The following is a 19,865-nucleotide window of genomic DNA, read 5'->3' on the forward strand; positions in this document are numbered from 1 at the left end:
CTACAAGGATTACTCCTTTTTTCTTCCTGATACCAAGATGGGTTGAAGTGTTAAAACCTATTAACGACACCATTACTAGAGCATAGCTGTAAATTAAGATGATTTATTAAAAAGAGAAAAGATATTTAATGAGAAGTGAAATAAACCAGCCCACTTAATCTATTAATGTTCCAGACTTTATTTTTCTTTCTTACAGATCTTCCAAATTACAGTTCCCAAAATGTCCTAACTTCAAGTTCCAAATGTAGCATGAGATTCCTTGGAAGCAAAAACACTGCTCAACATTCTGGACATCTGTACTTACACGGTTACTATTTTCCACAACAGGGCAAAGAAAATTTTTAGCTTTTTGGAATTCTATAAATAAAGCCAAAGAATCCACTTTTGATTCTAAATTACGAAAGCAAAATATTGTTCATAATGCCAGATTATAGATCATAATCTTTATTAATAACAAAGTAACAATACTAACAACTACTATTTAAGTACTTTCTGCATCCCAGACTGCACAAAAATCTTGCATGCATTGTTTCATTTAGTCCTCATAACAAAACCTGGGTTAAGCATTTTTATCCCAGCTTTCCAGATAAAGGTACTGAGGCATAGTGTGGCTATAAAATTTGCCCAAATCCCAGTGGCTGGTTAGTGGCACAGCAGGGATTTAAATATAGGTTAATTAACCTTCAAAGTCTTACATCTTAGCCTCTCTGTAATACCACATGTCACAAAGAAATTATATTTATGTATTAGTGGAAAGATGGCACTCTTAACACACAGGTTATAAAGAACATCCATCACTCATTCATTTAACAGAAAAGAAAAATATCACTGGGCCAGTTTTTAAATCTGCCACTGCTAGCCGTGTGGCCCTTAGCAATTAACTTATTTGAGTTTTCTTTCTCTTTCTCTCTCTAGAGGCAGAGTCTCACCATGATGCCCAGACTGGACTTAGACTTGAACACCTGGGCTCAAGTTATCCTCCAGCCCCAGCTTCCTAAGTAGCTGAGACTAAAGGTATATAGCACTGAACCCAGGTTTTTCACTCTGAAATTTTTTTCTCATAGGTAAGATGGTAATTCCATCCTATTTCTCTCATAGGATTGTGAGGAGTATCAAAAGTGACATATACTTTCAAAAGTATTACATAAGTAAATATAAACATGAATATAAGGAATTAATATACTCCTTATGTGAGAATATGAAAAATTCATAACTGAGTAAGAGGGAGCCAGGGCTCAATAACTTAGTCTAGAATATAGGAGACATAATATATATTTGAGTAAAAAGCACCTAAATTACTTAATGTGCTTACCCCAAACAATTGCATTTCAAAACAACATTATTTAGGCACACCACTCATCTACTCTGGCAAATATTCCCAAACAATTCCTAAAGAGCATTCATTTTCTCAGATATGGTGGACCCAAAACTCTTCTCAACATGACACACAAAGATGGAGGAGAATATAAGGAAGCATCACATAACATTAAAAAGAATACTTTTGAAGGCCAAGAGATTCATTCCTTTAGTTATAAAATAGGGATAGTAATACATACCTTGCCAAGATTTTGAAAAAATTCCAGATGTCTGTATTCAGTGAAGACAGACTTGCTCATTTAAAGTAATCTCAGATGTCCAGATTACTAAAATCACTGGAAAATATATAAAAGGCATGTTCTGAAGGACATCTTCTAAAGAACCAACAGTATCATAAAGAATTATTTCTAAAAAGCCAAGATTCAAGAGAAGATAGAAATCTAGAAAGTCAAGTCCAGCATTTGTACTTGCCCAGGGGGCATTTTTCTGCCTTGAAGAGATGGCTGATAGGATGAGCAGCACTTTTGACAGCCCTTCAGCATTAGGGGGACAAAAATGTGATCCAAAGTCTGCCAAGAATGGAGAATCTAGTAAGTCACCTATGCTTAGGATATATGCTCCAAGGAGCTACATCCTAGGAGTAAGGGGAAACCAGAAATAAAGCAGCACCCCATGGACCGCAGTCTGTATTCAAGATGCCCAGGTGGCCTAGAAAATTTCTAGCCCAGACACAAGTTGGAGACTCCAGATTGTTGATGACCAGAGGCACCTGGCAAAGCAAATGAAAATCCTTTGAGGAGCAAAATAACATCATCCCAGCCTCGTATCATTTTACTAGTATATTTTCAAATGCAGTGTCCAGCATACCAAAAAAGCAGACCAGGCAGTCAAAGAGATATCAGTAAGAATGAGGACCAACACAAATAACCCACAAGAAAACATTTAGAGGTACTCCAGACAGTATTACCAGACCCAGACTGTGAACACCCATGATGATAATACTTATGAAGAAAAATATGTGAACTTGAATTTTTGTCTAAGAACTATCAACTACTAACAAAATTTCCAATTTGACCTCCAAAAATCCGCAAATGAAAAGGCAATCAATGACATTAAAACATCACTGGTTCTGTTTAACAGCAAATGAGTAAAATAATTTTAGGAATTTTCTCAAATAGAGAATTGGTTAATAGATAGGTCAGAAGACATTATTTAGAATTATGTACAGAAAGATAACAGTATTGAAATACAGAAGAAAGTGTAAGATGTATAAATAATATGAGAAGACCATATATTTATTGAAGTCCCAGAAGAAGCAGAGAAACAGAATATCAAGTAGAAGAAATATTTGAAAAGATAATGGTTGAGGATTTTCTAAAACTGAAGAAAGAGATCAATCTACAAATTTAAGCACCCCAGTGAACTTCCGGTTTGTTTGGGATATACAGTCATGAAAACTGTAAATTAATAACTTTCTTTAAACTTTCAGAGAGCTGAAATCATGAAGCAGAAATAAGTCCAAAATCTAAGGACAGAGGTGTGTGCATAGGAGGACAGGCTGCTAATCTTACCTGGGACGGACACAGTCAAACACCAATAAAACTAATTTAGCTGGAATTGTTCATAAATTGGTAAAGGCCAAGTGTGGGCTTGCAAGAATGTTTAGAGCCCTAGCTGCAAATATAGGGGGAATTTGCATGATCCACTTGTAGTTTTCTCCCCACAGACTCCCCAGAAAAGATTGGTGGGAGTCCTGAGAGGGCATCACTCCTGGTACAGACTTGGAGAAGTAGAACAGCAGCCATAGCTGTAGGGAAATGAAGGCTGCCCAGATCCTTTTTCCTTTTCTCCTCTACAAAGCTGGGGTGGGAGGAGACGGAGACAAACAATCCCCCACCCACCAAGACCAAGATGCAAGTGAAACCCCAATGAAACTGAGAGAAGAAAACAGAAAAAAAATTCCTTTACGCCTGGGGGAGGGGCAAGAATATAGCTGAGCTCTGAACTACAGCGGTGGAACGGTTAGGAGCTCTGAAAAGACCACATCCATGAGAACCACAGACACAGTACCTGCCAAAGACAGAAGCTTAATCAGAATAGACAATGCCCCTCACTTAACTCTCACCAGTAAGCATCCAGTAACAAGAAACAACAGAAACTCCTGGAAGAGAGGAGGATCAAATGACGCAAAAGAGTAGAAAGAAATCCTCTCTGGGACGAAGTGCAAAAGAGAAAGCTAAAGTCAATGGTGGAGAGAACCTTGAGGAAAACCATCTAGAAAACTATCTCTTATCCTAAATATGAGGTTTAGCTAGATGAATTTAAGACTTGGTACACTGAGGGCAAGTATAACAACCACAAACCCCAAACCTAGATCCCCCACTCTGGCTAGATTGGTTCAATATCATACATTAACGGCAAAAAATGTAACCCAAAAAGAATACCTACCTAATAATATGGTATCAGAATATTTCAGGTAAAAATTGGCCAGGCGCAGTGGCTCATACCTGTAATCCCAGCACTTTAGGAGACCAAGGCAGGTGGATCACCTGAGGTCAGGGGTTTGAGACTAGCCTGGCTGACACAGTGAAACCCTGTCTCTATTAAAAATACAAAAATTATCTGGGCATGGTGGCTACTGTAATCCCAGCCATTCGGGAGACTGAGGCATGAGAATCACTTGAACCTGGGAGGCAAAGTTTGCAGTGAGCCGAGATTGCACTATTGCTCTCCAGCCTGGGGGACAAGAGCAAAACTCTGTCTCAAAAAAAAAAAAAAAAATCAATATAATTATAAGGAGAAATAGACCAATTGACAATCAGAGTAAATTTAAATACACCTCTTTCAGTAATTGACAGAACAAGCAGACAAATAGTCTGCACATGGCCTAAAGCCTAAGTGTTCAATCCATGACCAGGTGTCCCTCTCAGAGGAAACTTGTTTATTCTGGCAGATACCTCTGTGGTTCTTGTCTAACTTGTGTCCAGTTTATTCCTACCAAGTAGCTACTCTCCAGGGGAGCCTTGACTGAGAAAGAAGTTAGGTCAGTTGTATCGGTCAGATGACACAGAGGAGGCAACTCAGCAAAACACATGAAATAACAGAAGCAGTTTGTTATTTACACATCATGAGAAAAGGGAGCAGAATACCTCATAGGGTCAGTTAGAAGGAGATCGTCAACATAAAATTATAGACATTCACCGAAAATTGATAAATTATTTTAAAATACAAGTTACAAAACACTAATTCTTAAAAAATTAAAAACTTGAATAGTTCTGTAACTATTAAATAGATTGAATCCAGAATTTAAAAACCTACTCATAAAGATTTCTGCAAACATTTGAGGAAATATAACACTAATCTTTCACCAACCCTTCCAAAAAATAGATAAAAAGGGAAAATCCCCAAGTGCATTTGATTATACCTTAATACAAAAATCTGGCTAGGACAATATGAAAGGTAAATTAAAACAATATTTATATTTATCTTACTCATAAATACAAATATAAATATATTTTTAAACTACATGCTAAGAAATATTTAAAAAGGGTAAAAGTTATGATCAAATTTTGAGGTCTATTTCAGTAACACAAGTTGGGTTTAATTTTTTTTAAATATCTAATTTTAATTCTGATAAATATACCAGGATTTTTGTAAAATGTTAACATTACAGGAAGCTGGTGAAGGCATATGGGAACATTCTGAACCATCTTTTCAACTCTTCTGTAAATCTAAAATTATTCTAAAGTACAAAGCAAAAAATATATATAATTTATCAATTAACAGGATGGAGAAAATATGTAAATATTTTAATACTTGTGGAAAAGGGATTTAATAAAATTCTAAATTTATTCATTGTTTTTAAAAATTCTAGCAAACTAAGAAAAAATTGTAACTTCCTTTATCTAAGAAAGAATATCTTTATGAAGTCTTATATCAACTTAAAAGTAAAACATTAATGGCCGGGCACGGTGGCTCAAGCCTGTAATCCCAGCACTTTGGGAGGCCGAGACGGGCGGATCACGAGGTCAGGAGATGGAGACCATCCTGGCTAACACGGTGAAACCCCGTCTCTACTAAAAAATACAAAAAACTAGCCGGGCGCAGTGGCGGGCGCCTGTAGTCCCAGCTACTCGGGAGGCTGAGGCAGGAGAATGGCATAAACCCAAGAGGCAGAGCTTGCACTGAGCTGAGATCCGGCCACTGCACTCCAGCCTGGGCGACAGAGCAAGACTCCGTTTCAAAAAAACAAAGGTAAAACATTAAAACTCTTCCATTGAGACTGAGAGTACAGCAAGAATGCAAGCTGTCATCCTTCTAATTTGTGCAAGTGATCCTAGCCAGTATAACAAGGTAAGAAAGAGATATAAATCATGCAGAGATTAGAAAGGAGGAAACAAGACTGTCATTATTCTTGAATGCTATATTTATGTATGTAGGAAATTTAAAATTATCTATACATAAGTTATTACAAGAAACAGTGAGTTTTGCAATACTAATGGATATTAATATATCAATTTTTTCTATACACCAGGTAAAAGTTAGAAAATTTTTTAAAACAAAAATAAATATCTAAAAATATATCTAACAAAAATATGCAAGACTTCTCTGCAGAAAAGTTAGAGAACATTACTTAGAGCATTTAAAGAAGGATAAACTATGTTCATGAAAATCTCAAGGTTGTAAAGATAGCACTTTTCACTAAATTTATTTATAGATTCAAAGTAATTTTAATCAAAATCTGAAAAGTTTTGTTTGTGAGATTTGGTAAACTGACTCTAGAATGTACATAGAAATGCAAAGGACCAACATTAGCCTTGAAAAAGGGCAAAGTCAAAAAACTTGCACCACTGGGTATAAAAACTTAGTACGGAGCTACAATTTTCAATAAAGTATGGTATTGGCTCAAACACAGATAATTAGAGTAATGAACTAAAATGATGTCTTATAAACCACATCAAAATCCTCTCAGAGCCATCTTTTACTTCAGCCTGCTACAGCAACAGCCATGTTGGCCTTGACCAGCATCACACATGTGCAACCACAGTACATCTAGCTGTAGATCCAAACTGCATACCTCTTTCTTCCTGCCCAGGGGCTTCTCTAATGCCAAGACATAGATTGTCCATGCTTAGCACTCAAACATGTATAACCTGGATGTATAAAGGAATTAACACTCCTAGAGCCAGACTTGGCTCGTGGGAGATTAAATGGAAAAATGTTTTTTCCTTTCATCCCCAGGTGGAGAATTCTGATTTGAATTTTGTGCAGTTCCTTAAAAAATTGGAACACAAGTGACCTATAGCAGTAGCCAGTTTGATTACATATCTTTGTATTGGCTTTTTCTCTGTTTCCTTATTTCATTACTGGTCTTATACTTCTGCTACTTGGAAACATGTTGCCAAATAACCTGTGGGCAAGCCTTTGCCTCAGGGCTCTGCTTTCAGGAAAACTAAGGTTAAGACAGTGGCATTGTTGAGCAAGAGGGTAATGAAGGCTTCTGCAATATATGGTTCTGAAACAATTGGATATCCATATAGAAATAATGAAATTTGACCTCAACTTATACCTCATCTAAAAAAAATCAATTTTAGATGAATGTAGATCTAAATGTGAGAGGCAACATAATAAAACCTTGAGAAGACAATGTAGACATGACCTCAGGGTAGAGAAGACTTTTTAAAGAGAGCAGCACATCACTGCCATAAAACAAAAGTTTGATAAATTTGACTAAATCAAAATTAAAAGCATTCATTTATCAAAAGACATCATTAAGAGAATGAAAATGCAAGTCACAGAGTATGACAAGTTATTTGCAACACCTATAACCAATAAAGAGCTTGTGTCTAGAATATAAAAGTAAGTCCTATAAATCAGTAAGAATACAAAAACACAGAAAACCTACTAGTAAAATCAGGAAGAGAGTTGAGCAGTCACTTTACCAAAATAGATATCCAAATGCTACCAGACATATGAAAACGAGTTCATTAGCCACCAGGGGAATGACAATTAAAACCACAAAAAGATATCACTATACATACCACCAAACTGGCTAGATTTCTTAAACTGAGAATTCCAACTGCTGGCAAGGATGTAGAACAAGGGAACTCTCAAAATTCTGCTGATGGGGATATAAATTGACACAAACCCTTTGGAAAATTGGGCAGTATCTACTTAAATTGAATAATATGCATAACCTGTGACCTAGCAATTCCACTCCTAGAAGTATACCCATCAGAAATGCATATTCATATGCCTCAAAGGAAATGAACAGGAATGTTCACGCATTAGTTTAACAAGCCAAAATCAGAAACAGCCCAAAAGTTTATTAACAATAGGTTAGACAAATCAATCACTGTGTATTCACACAATGGAAAATAGCAATAAAAATGAAAGCACTACAGCTATATACAATAGCATGAGTGATTGTCACAAACATGATGCTATACAAGAAGTAAGACACAAGGGTCAGGATATGTCCAGTCATTTAAAATTTCCAAACACCCAAAACCAAATCATACTGTTTACAGTTATATACCCTGGTGTTAAAAAAAAATGCAAAGAAAAGCAAGAAAGTGATTGTCATCAAGTGAGAATAATGGTTACCTTTAAGGGGACAAAAGGAGCTATCTCTGAATCAGATCATTTTGAGGGTTCATGGGTGCTGGCAATGCTGTTTCTTGATCTGGATTATGGTTACACAAGATACTCACTTTATAGTACAACAGTCCCTTCCTATCCCTGGGGGATATATTCCAAGGACTCCAGTGGCTGCCTAAAACCTCAGACAGTACTGAATCATATATATATATATGTATATATATATATGTATGTATGCACACATATACTATCTTTTTTCCTATGCATGCATAATTATGATAAAGTTTAATTTGTAAATCAGGCACAGTAAGAGATCAACAATAACTACTAATAAAATAATTCTAACAACATACTGTCATCAAGGTTATGTGAATGTGGTCTCTCTTTCTCTTTATGAAAATAACTTCTTATACTATACTCACCCTTCTTGTGATCTGTCAACCTGATAACTGAGATGGCTACTCAGTAGGTAATGGGTTGGTAGTGTAAAACACATGGAGATGCTGAACAAAGGGATGATTTGAAGCCAGATATTTTCCTGACCCCTTCACTGGCAGGAACTGGAGTACATGGGAGCTGAAACTAGCTGGCTGATTCGGTGCAGGCCAGAGGGGAACTCCACTCACTCGCTCCTCCACCCGTCATGGGACATGGAGGGCAGGTGAGCAAGTGCAGGAGCCAGGGTGAGCACTTTTGGGCACTGGCAGGAGTGAAGTTCAGTGGAGGGTCAGTGTGACAGTCTTTTGCACCCACACTTGTGGCACCTGAGTTCTTGTCCAGCGTCCAGGAGGAATGAGGTCACATGAATGAATTGAAGACGGTAAATGTGGGTGATTTTATTGCCAATGAAAGTGGTTCTCAGCAGGAAGGGGAGCTGAAAAGGGGATGGAGCTGGAAGGTAATCTTTCCCTGAAATCCAGCCATCCCCAGCCGGACTCCTCTCCAAAGCTACGCCATGAAGCTGTCCCTCTGAAGTCAAGCCATTTCTCTCTGATGTCCAACCGTAGTCTTGTAGTCTCTGACGTCCAGCAGCTCCTCCTCTCTGCCAGTTGAATTCTGGGGTTTTCATGGACACAGGATGAGGGGGTGAGGTGGGCTACGGGTGGTTTTGGAAAAACAATATTCAAGCAAGAAAACAGGGATGTAAGTTCTCACTTTGGGCCATGATTCCAGGCATTTCAGCTTGAGGGTGGGTCCCTCGCCAGGCACCCGCCCTCTTTGGCCCGGAATTTATCTGCCTCCTGTCCCTATCGATTTTGTCATGTGAGATTTCATCACATTACCGAGAATGGTGTGCAATTTAAGACTTCTGAATTGATTATTTTTGTAATTTCCCATTTAATATTTCAGACCACAGTGGATCACCGGTAACGGTGGGAAAGCATGGATAATGAAACCAATAAGGGAAGACTACTGTAATCCATTAAGCTGTGTGTGTGTGTGTGTGTGTTTTCTTCTAAGTGTGCAGTATTTCATAGTAGAAAAACTTTAAAAGAACAAGAGGGAGGCAGCACAGTCATGACCCACAGAGGCTTTCATTAAATTTTAACTCATTATCATTACAAAGATAAAGTATAATAAGAAGCCAAAAGCTAAGACACGAGACCTGGAAAGGTTTTAGTCATAAAATTGCCTCACCATTGCCCACAGCACAGAGTTTTTCAAATTCCTTAGTATACTTGGAATTTGGTGATTAGGAATCTGCAGTTTGAAATAGTCAAGTGAGTTTTCTAAGGCAGAAAGCTATGAAATTTATTTAATAGCACTTGAACTTGAATGTCTTCTTTTGAGTCCAGTACTCTTTCTCCCATCTCCAGAAAGCTGACCATAAGGAGGAATAAGAAACTGTGGAAAGTGACTGAGCGTGTGGGAAACACCGGCATTGGTTTTGCCTATTCAATCTTAAGTGTTTAGATTTTGAATCTGTCTTTCACAACTTGTGTGTGGTTTTCTTTTGCTTGTTCATTTTCATACAGACACTTTTGCTGAGGCCATTTGACTAAGTAGAAAGCAAAAATGGGAAAAGACTATAGTCATTTGCCACAAGAGAAGTTTTTTTTTTTTTTTCCCTTGGGTTCAAGGCTGCTTAAACTTGTGTTTGTACTAGAGTAAGGTCAAGTTGCATTCTCCATCTCTGTGTTTACCTCTTCTCACAACATCTATTGCTGCAATAATAGTTACCCTCCACAGCTCACTCTGAGAACTCACTCTGAGAGACTTCTTAGGAAACTGCTATACCTCACCTATGAATAAATTACCCATCATGAATGCACTTGAGCCCCAGAATACAATAATTTGCCCTGACCCCATGAGATTACATCAGTGTAACTACACGAATGCTAATTATACTACTCCATTATTTGCACACTGAATCAAGGGGCAATGTCCTGCCTTAAAGAGTTTAATGGCTCTAAAGCAGCAAGAAGCAGACTTCTTTATCCTTCTCTGGCTTTACAGCAGCTGGTAGCCTCTGTAGGAAAATGCAAATGCAAAATCACAGTAGTTGAACCTTGGCTACGTTTGCATTTGCACCTGCTAATTAAACCAAACAAAAAATCTCAGCTTCCCTGCTGAAAACCTTCTAACCTGGGGGCTCACTCAGCTCAGACACAAGTCAATAGTACATTGTGTATCTTACTGAGAACAGCACTGTCCAAGAGAAATATAATGTGAGCCAACGTTAAGAGCCACATATGTGATTTTAAAAGTTCTAGTACCTTACAAAAATAAACAGGCAAAATTATTGTTGTTATATTTAGCCTAATACATGTAAAATATTATCATCTCAACATGTAATCAACATAAAAATTACTGAGATATTTATATTCCCTTTTCACATGAAATCTTCAAAATCCAGTGTATATTTTACACTTACAGCACACCTCAATTTGGACACATCACGTTTCATCTACTCAAGAGCCGCACATAACCAGAGGATACTGTACTGGACATTGCAGATCTAGAACTTCTTGGCATTTCTCACAGAGAAGCTTCTTCGAGTGCAAATAAAACCTGAGATTTAAATTGGGCTATAAGTGTAAAGTGCTTAGCATAATGCCTAAAACATGGGAAGCTCCAGTAAATGATAGCTATTATTATTAATATTATTGTCATTGATTTGGGGTTAAATACTTCAGGCTTGTTTTAAATAAGTCCTCGTTTGAATTTTTACACCCTTCTGTGGCCCATGTGTACAAAACACCAAAATATTTTTACGTATAGCATTTGTAAATGCTATGTATAATACTATATTTAACTACATCTTAATGACATAGGCCAATGTATCACAGACTTTAGTCATTTCTACTACACTTCTGAGTTTCTGATATGTGCATATCATCTGTTCTATTATTTCACACTCATCTTCACATTATCTTATTTCTTTAAATTGAACATTTAGAGCTTTACACTCATCGTAAGAAGTCACAGCCCTAAAATCAGGAGTTTGATGTGCTACATATGTTTTTCCTAATGTTGAAATAAATAAATTTCCTATTTTTTAAAAAAGGTCCTTGTGCTCCTAAGGTATCATATATGCAACAATAGTGTAGCTAACATAGAAAAAAATGTATAATCAATATTATACAATGTCCCATTCTGCTCTTCTAACTTCAAGCTTTGTGGCCTTGGCAAATTACTTAACACCTCTCAGCATTAGTTGTCTTATCTGTAAAATGAGAATAGCAATGGTGTCTACTGCCTAGGGAGTTTGAGTATTAGAAACAATGCATACAAAGTGTTCAGCACAGTGTCTGGTTTTTCTGAGTATCTTTATCAAGAAACATCAGTGCTCTCTTTATTATGAGTGATTTATAGTGTGCAAAACATTTCCTATGCATTATTTTCACAGGAATCCACTGAGGAAACCAAGGATCATTATTTTTACTTTATAGATGAAGAAACGAAGGCCTAATAACTTGCCCAGGGTTAATGGGTCAGTGTGCAGCAAAGTTGGGCTCACATTCAAGTCTTTCAAGTCATGTTCATTGCTACTTCCACTACACTACATTTGCTGCAGCAGGACATGCATCTACCTATTTTTACCATTGCCACCTACTGCAAAATGAATCTTCCCACCAGCAAAAAATTGGGTGGAGGAAGCTGAAAAGTCTTGTCATTTCACATAACCAGCAATATGTATTTATGGACCACCTAGTTAGCGAAAAGTTCTTATCACCAAGCAGGTATGATTTCCTCTGCTCCCCTAACTGACCTCAACAAGACAGATCTCTGTGGAATTTATCCCCAGAGCAAACACTGATATGTACATTACAGTAAAGCCATCATTTTAACTTGGACTACCCGTCACTAGGAGAATTACAGCATCTGGACATTTTTCCAGCAATATGGTTCTGGTGTCTAGAAAAAAACAAAAATTATGTTGGGCTGGTAGGTGGGTGTGACATGTTCTTCTGGAATTTAACTTTTGAGATCTAAATTATTTGTTTCATTCTGTGAAACTGTCAAGACATATAGCTTTGGTGTCTTTCATGGCATAAGGGCTGATTCTGTCTAAACCTTTCAAGGCAAGTTTAAGTCAGAAAATCATACCAAAAACTAGTCATCCAGAGATAGGCAGTTAGAAAATGCTGTGGATCCTCTTCATAAGGACTAAAGAACTGCCATTATCAATGCCACTTTTTCTTCTGTTTTGTTTCTTTAGGAAGATTTATGTAGTTAAATAAAAATGGAGTATGATTTACTATCAATCATAACTAGTATTTCCAGAAAAGACTATGCTAGTCTATAATATAATATAGTAGACTATAATAGTCTAAAAATATAAAATCTGTACCACATAATTTGTTTTAATATAATCCTCTTAAAATTATCATATACATATTGACCATCTCCCCCCAAAAATGTAAGCTCTTTTTGGGGTATATATTTTAGGAAGGCCTATTGTTGAGTGAAAAAAAGATACAGTTGATTCCAAAATAGTTTTTGTTCCATGTGACTCTGTTCCTGTAAAACAACAGCTACATCTTACATTTATATTTTACCGACATGTTTCTATCTATCTATAAGACATTACATCAGAAGGTCAACAACGTCTTACTAGGAGGAGGTAGATCATGCTTTGTGTGGTTTTTTAATGTAGCTTTGTATTCTAACTTAAACAATGAAATGTTACTATAGACTGAATGTGTCTCTCCTAATTCATATGCTGAAGTTCCAACTCCCAATGTGATGGTATTAAAAGGCAGGCCTTTGGGTGGTAATTAGATCATGAGGGTGTAGCCCTCATAAGTGAGATTAGTGCCTTTACAAGGGGATGAAGAGAGCAGAGGGCATGTATGCTCTCTCTCTTCCTCTGTATCTCTCTCTTCCTCCCTCTCTCTCTCTCTCTCTCACTCTCTGCAATGTTAACATACAATGAGAAAATAGCTATCTGCAAACCAAGAAGAGAACTCTGACCAGACACCAAATCTGCCAGTGCCTTGATCTTGGGCTTCCCAGTCCCAGAACTGTGAGAAATACATTTCTGTTGTTTAAGCCACCTAGTCTGTGCTATTCCCTCATAGTGGCCCAAACCTAATTTTCTATTAGTATGTTTTCCAAATTATTTTAAAATAACAACTCAGTCCATCTTGGTGACCTGGTGACTTGTAGAAAGCCACCTCCTACTGGAAAAGAAAAGAATGTGCTAAACATGCCATCAAACCCTGATGGATCATGTCTCTGGGATAAAAACATCTATGCCTCAGGAGAAACAAATAGGCTAGCTGGGGACTACTAACAAGCTATGCATTAACCAGCAATTCCAGTGGCCAGACAGACGTTCCTCTAATGACCTAGGAATCAGGCAGATATGGATTTTTAGGCTACTCTAGTCATATGGGAAGGTTTCCTTAGCTATTATAACAAAGATAACGTGTATCCATTTCCCATGGCTATGTGAGGATGAGATGCCTAGCATGCTATCTGGAACAGAGCAGAGGTGCTCAATGAATAAGAACTGTTTGCACCGAGGCTCAGACCAAGTCCCTCTTCCACTCCCAGAGAGGAGAGAAGAAAAAGATATTAATTTCGAATTCCCAAATTCTTTCTTTCTTTTTATTATTATTATTACTTTTTTATGCAGTCTCACTCTCTCGCCCAGGCTGTAGTACAGTGGCATGATCTCAGCTCACTGCAACCTCCACCTCCTGGGCTCAAGCGATTCTTCTGCCTCAGCCTCCCGAGTAGCTGGGACTACAGGCATGTGCCACCACACCCGGCTGATTTTTGTATTTTTAGTAGAGACAGGGTTTCACCATATTGGCCAGGCTGGTCTCGAAATCCTGACCTCATGATCTGCCTACCTCGGCCTCCAAAAGTGCTGAGATTACAGATATGCATCACCACGCCCGGCCCCTTCTTTCTTTTAAATCAGATCCTTCAATGACTTAGAGAACACCTAGCTTTCACTCTTCCTCAGACAGCAACAAGTGTACGGTCAGAAACCAGAGCCTTCCACAGCCTCCAGGTTGACAATGAAATACACTAAGACTTTGAGACCTCTCCTTCTACCAGCATGAAATTCTCTAGTGTGACTGGGCAGCCTGGAGTTCCTGTTGGTATCTCATAGAGTGTAAATAAGAAAAGGAGGAATCTTTCAAGAAAAATAACTTAGTCTAAGCCATAAAGGTCAAGAACTAGAATGCTGCATTTGTTCTGTTTGCAGAAAGAATATTAAAATTTGATAATATGGTTCAGAAACAAGCACTAAAAGTATCCATGGGGGAGTGGTTCTAGGACTTCCTTCGGATCCCAAAATCTAAAGATGCACAAGTCCCTAATATAAAATGGCACATAGAGCCTACTGTGTATATCCTTTGATGTCCTTTAAATCATTTCTAGATTTCTTATAATACCTAATACAATGTAAATGCTATGTAAATAGCTTTTATTACCATATTGTATAGGAAATAACAACAAGAAAAAAGTCTGTATAAATTCAGTACAGATGCAATTTTTTACAAGTATTTTCCATCCACTGTTGGTTGAATCCATGGATGCAGAACCCATGGATGCAAGAGGCCAACTGTAACTGACCTACAAAAAAGAAAATTCTATATAATAATTACAGTTAGAGCTTACCAAGGCTAACAACCAAATTCACATAGGTAGGAAGGAGTCTGATTCCATATTCTTTCTTTTCTTATTGCAGTTCTAAAATCCTCAAGTTTGAAATGAATGATAGAGGTCATTTAGTCAGTTTCCTCATCACTAAAACGATACCAATAACGATAAATCAAGGAATTGTGCTCCAGTTTGTAAACTTCTCCCTTAAAATATAATTAGGGTTAGCAGATTTAGAAAATAACAATACAAGATGCCCCACTAAATTTGAATTTTAGATAAACAACAAATAATTTTTTACTATTAATATATGGGACATACTCTTTAAAAAATATTTGTTGTTTTCCTGAAATTCTAACTTACTGGGGCAGCCTGCATTTCATCTGGCAATCGTAAATATGATGTAAGCACAACATTCCACGTGTGATCTGACCAAAAGGATAGATTTTCCTGGCATGTTGAAAGGTACAATTCAAGGCAAAGGGATGACATTTTACAGTTTTTAAACCATAAAGCACTTGTGAAGCACTTTAAAACTTGACTAATAACTTCCTTTGATTTCAGTCCTCCCAAACTGACACTCAAAGAAATTATGCTCTTCGTTCAATGTCACACAGCTAGTAAGTTAAAAAATGTCTCATTTAAATCTCAATAATGGAATGCCGCTGCTACTCTTACTACTATTGCTAATAATGGGCAGCACAACTCTAATTTATTAAGTGCTCACTATGCTTTCTGTCAGTTGCTGTGTTTACGGTTTATATATCACCGCTTCCTATAGATGAGGACAAACTTCTGCACAGGAAAGGTTTTACTGAATACTATTTAGAATGTTCTAAACACATGTGGTCCTAATTTCAATACGATAATGAGTAACTAAATTAAGCAAAAGCACATTTTACATAATTTAGTACAAAACTTTACAAATTCCTGGGAAACCACTTGGAGAGCCATTGTCTGTTAATATTTACACATTTGTCTCTCAGGCTTTGAGACCCTTGAGGACAGAAAATTTGTCTCTGCCACCACTGTGCCATCCTTCATTGAGCCTGGCATCAGTACTTAGAAGAGAAGGAACTCAAAAAGATATATGCGTTAAATGAATGAACGAAAGTCTGGAGAATATGAATTTCAGATTCTGGAAGAGACCAGAAGCCATCTTTTTTCTATAAATAATTTAAAACTATCACAGAGAGGCTTTTAAGAGAATAAACAAATAAATCAGCAAGAAGTATAGAATGGGCCTTACTTCTCCAAGCTGTTGCTTGAAAAAATATTGTTAGAGAAAGAGAGAAATGTAGAGGAGAGCTAAAGGTCTTCATTTAATTAGGCAGTATTACTATGACTCTTCAACAGACAACTCACTTCTTTGTGCAGCCCACAAGATACACAGGGAGTGATCCTAGCAAGAGCCTGCCTGCTGCTACAGCAACATACAGTTTTGTTGTTAAGAGACTTTTAACTGTTTGATTGGTAGTGATTACTAGGAAGATGAACGGAGGGGCCCATCAGCAAAACCTATCCAAAACCTACTGCTAGGGTACAGAAAAGCATAACAGAAGAGAGGAGGAGGGAAGGAAGCAGGAGAGAACAGACAAGGGAGCAAGCAAAAAGTATCAGGAAAACAAAAGGAAATGAATTCAGTAAGCATCAGGAAGCCAAATTCTAGCCCCCGCTCTGCAACCTGCTAGGGACAGAATTAGATGAGGTCCTTTGCTTTCTGGGCCTCAACTTTTTTCAAAATAAAAGTGTTAGACTAGAATAACATTTCCCCCAAATAATGGATGTAGTCCTCAGATTCACAGGATACTGTTAGGTAGTATGCAAAAGGAAAAATGCACTTCTGTGATTAATCAAATTTGGAAAATGTTGGATTAAGCAAAACAAATTGGTTTCTTTGTGCTAGGATTTTCCATTCCTTTGAAGCTCTAATATGCTTTCTTTTCTCATATTTAAAAGGGGATAATAATGCCCATGCCATAAAGTTCTTATAAAGATTAAATGAATCAATTCTACAGAGCTTAACAAATGTTAGCTTTCATTATTATGGCTATCATAATATTATTAGTTATTATTAGTAATCGGGAAAGGAGAGGGATATAGAATATAGCATCCTCCACATTTAGGAATCTATAGAAATGTCTTATTCATTGACTTGTGAGCTTACTCACTGGAGGCTATTATTTCTCATTACACCATCTGAGAAATCCTATCTAAGATGATCCTCTGGTCCCTTCCATATCTGATGTCCTGTGACTTCACAGTAAAGCTTCCAAACATAGGCTCCCATACCCTAAGCAAGCATATAATAAAGCCCATAACAAGTACTGCATGAGTGTTTGTTGAATGAACAAATGAATGATTCTCTTTTAAAGTCGAAAACACCCAGTTCGCAGGCTCAAATTACAGCCCTGCCTCCTAGCTGGAGGGGTTTTTCAGAGCCTGTGGTTTGGATATTCTAACAGGGAAATATGAACTTTATATCTTCAAATGCTCAGTGTTATCCCCTCCCAGGCTAATTTGCCTGCAATCATCCAAGCCATTAGCTGCTTCATTCATTCACTCATTTATTCATTCATTTAACAAATATCTACAAAATTCCCCCAAGTTCCATGCATTGTTACAGCAACGAGGAGATTATGATGATGAATCTTTCACAGAATACGCCTTCACTGAAACTGCAGTCTCCTAGAGGAGAAAGGATACGTACAGTAATCCTAACTTAAGGTGAATAGTGGGGAGAGCAGCCACAGTTTAATGCAGTCACAGATGACAGTTGTCTTTGAGAAGCAGGAAAGTCTTCAGGAAAAAAGGCGTGTGGCATTTAACGTGGATTTTAAAGGATCTGGACACATGGACTTTTTGGGCAGAAGGAACTCATGAATTAATACCCACATAATATCAACAACCTAAATCATAACACAGGCCCCATCATATGCCACAACCCAGCAGTGTGTGAAGCCCTGGAATTATGTCACAGGTCTGCCACATATGAGTCACTTGGACTAAGCAGATAATCTCTCCTATTTTCTTTATTACTCATAAAATGTGAAAATTAATGTGAGATGAGTAAGCAATGGTAATGCTTAACAATTTATTTAGCCCTTGCAAAATTACAGGTACCATTTTAAGCCTTTTATATGGATTAGCTCATTTAATCTTAACAACAAACACATTTCTCAGTCGAAGTAGTTTGACCAAGGTCAAAGAGCAATGGGGATTGAAGCCTAGACTTTTCCTCAATTCTTTCTTACTACAGACCCAGGCCAAATCCTACTAACTGGTATTATCTCCATTGTTCCAGTGACAAAACTAAAGCCCAACAAGATTAAGAAACTTGCTGGTCCAAGATTACACAGTCAGGAAGTTTCAGGTCTGGGGTTCAAACTCAGACCTGTTGGAATTTGCCTGCCTGTGCTCTTAAAGACCACGCATGTGCTTAGGATGACAGCAGCAATAGCATCAACAACAACAGCAACAGCAGTAAATGTCTATAAAATCACTTACTATGTGCCAGGCACTGTTTTTACATCGTATATAGATTAACTCATTTAGTCCTCACGATGATCCCATGAAGTAAGTACAAGCGGGAAAAGTGAAGTATATAGAGCTGGTAGGTAACTTGCCCAGAGCCATACAGTGAGGCATTGGCACATCTGAGACTTGGACTCAGGTAATCTGGCTTCAGACTCTGAGTTATTAACTATTACTCCATAACCCTTCTTTATAGGAAGGGGTAGTGGTTAACGGGATGCATTTTGGAACTTTAAAACCACCTATCTCACTCAGGAGAAGCTCTAAGTAATCTAAATTTCAAGGGCCACATATCTATAATACAAAGTGTTCCATGAGGATTACTCCTTTTCTGAGTTGAGTTGTTCATATTATCATCAGATAGACTGAGTAGGAGTTAGGAAAAGATTTCATCAAATGAATGATGTGGAACTTTCCATATGTTGAAATTCACTTTGTCTATAAGCACCCTCATAGATGACATTTTAAAACTTTTAAAATATAAAATATCTTCTATATTTAAAATATAAAAATGGAGCATATACCCAGTGTGTAATTGCATTTGTGTGCATACACACTATATGAAAAAAGAAGTGGATGTAGCTATTGAAAGTACGATAGTCAACTTAAAAGATACACATTAAAATTAGAAAAGATTAGAGTTTCCAAAGCACAAATGAAAGGAATCCTATGGAGTCTTTTATTTTTACCATTTCATGTTCTGCAACCTTCATTTTAATGGTAGCTATCATCTTCTAAAATGTGGTAGGCATTTTTCTTAAGCTAGCAATGATAATCAACCCTTGGAATTAAGAGACACCAATAATCATCTGATAATTTGTGCCAGTGAATCCATTTCCTGATGCTTTCTTTTGGTTTTTTTTATTCAAAATTGTGAAAAATGCATAAGGTGGATTTTCTGTTGAAAACAAAAGGAAGATGTATTTTGGCTAATTGCTTTGTGCAAGAGTTGTTTAGGAAATAAGAGCTACTGTTAAACAGCAAGATAAGTGTGCAATTAGTGACAACTGTGGAGGAATTAAAGCGCAGGAAAATATTACAGTGAGTCTAAGCTAATGGCATGAAAATAAAAACTCTCCACTCTCAAGGCAATCTCCTCTGCCTCCTTGCTTTATATTTAGAGCCCTTTTCAATTGACTGCAGGTCATGAAAAACAAAAAAGAAATTATCATCCATCTTTTACTTGCATTTGAAACTGCAATATGAAGTCATTATTGATAGAAGTAAGTCACTTTAAAAGTTTTATTACATCTATAATACATATAAAATATTAATAATGGCATTTATGAAAATATAATGATAACTAACAATTCCCAAGAATCACTACGTGCCAGGCTCTATCCTTGTTT

Source organism: Macaca thibetana, chromosome 6 (genome assembly GCF_024542745.1).
Source record: "Macaca thibetana thibetana isolate TM-01 chromosome 6, ASM2454274v1, whole genome shotgun sequence".
In the NCBI taxonomy this organism is placed as follows: domain Eukaryota; kingdom Metazoa; phylum Chordata; class Mammalia; order Primates; family Cercopithecidae; genus Macaca; species Macaca thibetana.